This window comes from Drosophila serrata, unplaced genomic scaffold, assembly GCF_035046125.1.
Source record: "Drosophila serrata isolate PLE 108 unplaced genomic scaffold, ASM3504612v1 contig_233, whole genome shotgun sequence".
Lineage (NCBI taxonomy): Eukaryota > Metazoa > Arthropoda > Insecta > Diptera > Drosophilidae > Drosophila > Drosophila serrata.
Genome location: NW_028257131.1, coordinates 1,049,303 through 1,055,606, shown reverse-complemented (window position 1 = coordinate 1,055,606; position 6,304 = coordinate 1,049,303).

Genomic DNA, 6,304 nt, shown 5'->3' with positions numbered 1-6,304 from the left:
TCCCACACAGCTAAAGTTTCCATGAAAGCTTTCAGAGATATAGTTTACAATCTTTGATTTAATATATATAATTACCCTTATGATCTATATCTTTGGATTATTTTACCTTCAACATCCTTAAGAAATCTATACAAAACTTTCCCATTTATTTAACAATTTAGCACTCCATATCGCTTTATGATCTGTTTGCATATTTATTCAACGAGCGAATAGTTCACTTCTATAGAGTAAATTGTATGGAAATTCTCGGCAGACAAATTTTTACTTCATTCCCCGCGACTTTTCTTCTGCTTTTGGTGTCGGCTGCCAGCACAAAAAAAATATATATATATAAATTTGAAAAAAAAAGGAAGCAAAAATAGAGCGACAACCGAAAAGAAAGAAAACAAGTATGGAGAATAAGGGCTCCAGTAAATGGCAGCAGCCGCCAGTAAGTAAATGCAAAACGAGCAGTTTTTCCACAGCATGAAAAACAGCTAAACCAGCAGACAGAAAGAGAGGGAACGAGAGAGATGGGTATAGCTGCAGGGATAGAGACAGCAACACAGACGGGAGACAGAGACGGCGACGGAGACGGGTGCGGGTGCAAGAGCGGAAAACAGAAACAAGAGCAGCGACCCAATTTCCCCAAAGTAAAATCGCAGTTTTCATTAACCGCAATGCCAGACGTCGACGGCGACGGGGGCTAAAAAAAAACAGGGAATGAAAGGCAGGACGAGGTATCCGGGGTAGAGGGAGGGGTTATCATAGAAGGGTGGAGACAGGTGGAGCACCAAACTGTCGCGACTGTCGCCGGTGTCGTTAAAATTACAACAGCCATGGCCGAGACTAGGTGGCCGCCTGATTGCCACGGAGATGTCACATCGATACAGTGGTAACTCTAGAAAATGGATTTAAGAAATATATTTCAATCGGTTTGAGATTGATTTTAGCCTTTATAGAAACAATGTATTAAAGGTTTTTAAGATTGACTTGCAAAATAAGGAGTTTTGAAATGAAACCAACTATCCAAAATTATCTATTAGTTATGATTATATTCTGGCTTAGCTTTAAGAAAATGTTTCAAGTTATTTGAGTTCTATTTTACCAATTTATTTCTTCTAAGTTGACATGGTTAACATTAATTGAAATTTAATTATTAAATTAAATAAGCTTAGTTACTACTTATTGCTAAAATTCGAAAGGTAGAAATCTTAAAAAACATAAAACGTTACAAGAAATTGTGAAAGCAATCATTTTAAAAACAAATAATTGGAATTTTAATTAATTTTTTAGTGACCAAAGTTTTTCTAAAGTTCGAATATTTTACTTACAATTTTCAGGAGCAGTTCGAAAAGTATGTTTTTTTTTATAGTTCACTAAGGGATATGATAAATGGAAATAAATTTTTAAGCTTTATTAAAATATTTTTGAAATAGTAATTTTTTAAACTTAAAATCCCTTTAAATGGTGTCTAAAAGTATGCAATGAAATTGTGCCACCAAATTCAATGAAAACTATTTTTTTTTTTTTTAAGGTTGTAATTAACAAACAAGATTAGAGTAAGTTATTCCAAAAATAAAATTGAGTTTTCAGAAATTTGTAAAACCTTAATGAAGGCTGTAACGCCCCTTATAATTAAATATTCGAAACAAAAATGGCAATAAAAATCACATCATAACTTTAGTAGCCTCTTTTGAGATTAACGTAAAAAATTATTCAAATAGATTATTCTTTTATTTTTTTTTACACTCCAATAATTAAAGAGGTTAAATTTCTTTTATCATATTTCATAATCAAATGTATTCACTCAAACACGAAAAATAATCTAAGCTATATATCTTTTTACTCTCGCTTGCCAAAAATATATGTAAATAACATATATAGATATTTCCTAGTAACACTGTACTCGCAGCTGGAACCCTTTGGCTCATTCTCTGTCTGGCTCTCACCCTCTCTATTCCTTCCACTATCCTTCCCTTCATCCTTGCAACTTTTCATGTATCGCCGGCCAGCTTTGTTTGCTCGGATTATTTATATAGTGGGTATGCCCGATGATTTGTTGGTGTTAGCCATTCCCGTAGTTGGAAAACTTCACGGATATAGCCAGGGAAGAAAGAGTGCGGCCGAGACAGGTGAGACTAAAGAGGCCAGAAAATGTTGGCTCACCTGGCCAGGAATTCGGCAAGTTTCCACGGGGGAAACTTTCTGAGAAAATGCCTCCGGGGCACCAGTTTAAAGTTTTTGGCGCCAGCACGGAAATTAAATGCCATCGATGACCTGGCAAATGGCACTAGGATATATCCGGTAAGCTGAGGGGGGGACTTGGAAAAAAAAACTTAAAATTGAAAGGATATCCTACGGTCAAGTGTTTGTCATTTGCAATTAATTTCCTTTTGACCAAACGGCTTCTTCCGCCGCCCGTTTTGTGCTTTTCAATTAGCAAAACTCAAAGTTTCCCCGGCTCGAGATCGAAGGCAAAGCGATTCCAATAATTTGCCAACCAACTTCGTCCCGGATAAGTCCTCCCCGCTCCTGTGGAGATTTTGGCAGCGCCTAAAAGCCGGCTGCATTTTTTATCAGCCCAAGTTAAACGAATTATCTCGGCAAGAGATATCTCAGCTCATCCATATCCATGGTCATATCGATGTCCGGCACATTTATAAATAGCACAAGCGGCACAAAAATGTTTTCCTTTTACTTTTAATGCGACCCGAAAAGAGGAGAGAATATATCTCTGAAGTATCTTACATGGGCGGGGCGGACTTTGGACTTTAGACTACTGACTGCTGACTGTGGAATGCGGACTGCGTACTAAGTGGGCTGAAACTGGGGGTGGGGGGGGGGAAGGAACTTGGTATCACTACCAACGCCCCTCTCTCCCCACCAACTGTGACTTCAATATCCTATTTATCGTGTGCGTTTGCTTGTGTAACCTTGCCAGGAGCCAACTGTCGCTGGCATATGCTAATGCTGAGCGGAGAAGCTGCAGCTTGCCAGTGCACTGAGAGAAATTCTAATAATTAAAAGGGAATTTGAATAAACTAATTGGGTTCTAAAATTCCTTAAAGAGGTATTCAAAACTTTGCGATTCAATATTACATGACAAAAAAATTCAAATAATAATGTATTCAGTTTTTCATTTCTTTAATTTATTGTTATTTATTTAAAGCATTTAAATTCTTACTTTTATATGGATTTTTAATGGATTTCAAGTATAGAATGGAGTTAATAATAGAACGTATTACCCTGAAATTAAATTTGAGGTTAGTTAAAGTTAAAACTACCAAGTTTTTAGTTAAAAATAATCCAAGGAAGCCTAAAATCTCAAAAACAAAACATTTAATTTAATTATTCATTTTAAGTAAATAAAATTACTTCTATATTCTATTTAGGGGTGCTATAGGGTTTTGTAAAAATTTGAAGAGGTGTCAAAAGTTAAGATTAACCTTAAGAATGAAGAAAATAAAAAGTACCCTGAATTCGGTATCTTATAAATTGTATCGGTTACTTTTAGTAATTTATAGATCATCCCAGATAGTCTGTTATTTCTTTTTAATTTATTGAATTTATGGAATAAAGTTTTCCCAAAAGAAACAAAACATTTTTCTTCAGTGCATGCTCCCTTGGCTGTTTGGCAACAACTGCTAAATATGTATGCCAAATGCGATTTGCATATAACGTTTTGTGAAACGGTCTGCGAAGTAGTGGAAAATGAGGAAGCCTGACAGGATGGTGGGTGGCCCTGGTCCTGGTCCTGGTCCTCGTACTGACTACTGGCTACTGGCTGCTAGCTCCTGGCTAGCTACTACTGCCTGGTATGCCTTTTAGCCATGTTACGTCGGATTCTGCCTCATTTTTTTTTTGTCTTTTTCGGAAGGGGGGGCGAACAGACTTCCTGGAAAGACGAACCATGACTAAACGGTGCGTTTTGCCATCGTCTATATGTCCGTACTTTGTGCAGTCACTAAGGATCAGGTATGTGGAGCTAAGCCCCCTCCCCTCAGGTGGACCCAACTGTGTGTTTGCTGGTCAAACAACGGATTGTTGTCAGTTTTGATAGGCAGACAAGAAGCACTGAAAAAATCTATTAATCCTAAAAGTAATATGAGAAATAATTACTATATTTCCATATATATAAAAAATCTTTGTTATATTTTCAGCCAAAGAAATATAATTTATTTATAGTTCTTCAAGTCAGGACTTCAGTAAAGTTCTAAACTATTTTCCGAGTGCACTTACCAGGCTCTACAGTTATGCCACAAAGGCTTGCCTTCTCTGTGACAGGTCGCCCTTTTAACTATCCACCTGTTTCCTTCCAATTGGGCTTCACAGGTGGGCAGGTGGTGGGTCCGAGGTGGGCGTGGCTTATTTACATGAAAATTAGACGAAAACACGATAGATTGACCAACTGATTGGCCATGGCGTAAACATCTCATTAAAATGCTAAAATCTTACAGGACATGCATACAATTATCCTGCAGCGGATGGAGAAATGCCAAAAATTTATTCATGCCCAGCGCAGCCCAATCCAATCGATTTGGCAATCAAAATAACTTTCAATTCATTTTCCCATAATTCCCTGGCACTCTCAATATAGTGCCAAATTGCCCGATTTAAGTCTTGAATGAAAGTATATTTCAGACTTTTAGGAAAATTTAATTAGGAAATATATTTATTAATAATTCTACCATTAACTGTGTAAAAATCTCATTAAAGACTGCACGGAATTATAGTTTATAATGGTTTACGACCATTAATCTTTTCATTTGTGCAATAAATCAAAAGTATACAGGTAACGGCGAACATTACTAAATTCTCATTTTTGAGTCACCACTGCGCATAAGAAATTAGCCCCCAAATGTTTTGTCCTAAAGGACACGAGAGTGTGTCCAGATCCAGGACCACTGCCACTGCCACTGCCACGGCCACGACCAGATCCCAGTTCCATGTCCAAGTTCTAGTCCCGGCCAAAGGCATTGCCTGAATTCCCCGGGAACCCATGCCTTGCCGGTTCCAAACTCTTTGGCCAAGTTGCACGATAGCGATAAATCTCAACCGAAAAGTTGTATGTTATGCGGGGGGAGGCCCCGAAAATGGGGGTGGAATACGGATGAGGTTGCCCAATGGGTTGAAGACAAGCGGGTCAAAAGGGGGACAGTCCCAAGGATTGTGTAAAATATGCACAGATTTCGGGAGCACAGAAGGCACTGTGCACCCGGCCACTTGAAGCTGACACAACGTCACAAAGCGCATTATGATGATCAACTCGATTATGGCCAAAAAGCAGAGACAGTGTTGGCTCAAATCCGGACACAAAAAAATATTGTAAGCAATAAAGTAGAACTTTTATTGGTTTATTAAATAAAGATATTCAAAGCGGACAAGAAGAGTGTTTAATATTTTAAAATGAATATCAAACGAGCAGTTCAAATACCTAGTGACTTTATTTAATAAAGTTGTACTCAAACTATTAAATTCTCACTTCTACTTCAAATAAATTCCCTAAAAAAGCCTATTAGCATGTACTTTACCTATCTTAAACACACAGAAACTAACCACTTTTGTTACCAATAAATAACGGCTAAAACCTAAATAAATTTCCGGTAAAAGATCCGCTTTCTTGCCTTCAACTAAATGTATTTGTAACAGAAATAAACAAAAAACCAAAGAAGAAAAATTGAAATAAAGCTAAGCAGACTAACCTGATTTAGGGCACAACAATCCTCCAGTTCAATCTCAACACTGGCGGCAAGTTAGTGCAGTAAGTTTTATTGGTATTTGGTTTTCTGGCCCTGCCACCGACTTCCTTCCCTTAACCCCTTAACCTGCCTCATGCCACACACACTCACACACACATACACTCGTCGGCACAGTAAACAGTCGGACAAAAGGAATTCGATTTTCAGCTATTTTCTATGCCAAAAACGAAGTCCTGGAAAAGCTGGAAACAACCTACTTACGACTTTCAGAGCCGCTCGGAATGGTGTACTGAAAAAAAGGGAATGCACGGGTTCGAGGGCCATAAGCACGTGATAAAGGCTTTACTTGCAATTTTAACTTTGCCGTCAGAGGAAGAGACGGAAAGAGAGAGAGAGAGAGAGAGAGAGAGGCAGAAAGAAAGAGGCAAAAATACCAAAGGAATAGCTAGATTTTTTCATACCCTATTATTATATTTATAGAGGGCTATTCATCTTTGAGTTCCTCTTCGTTAGAAACTTAAAGATACCTTATCCTTTTAGCTTAAAGTATATTTTACAAAAGATATTGCTAGAGGGAAAGTAAAGCTTTAAATGAATTTGTTAGGCAACGTTTTAAGAGCCAT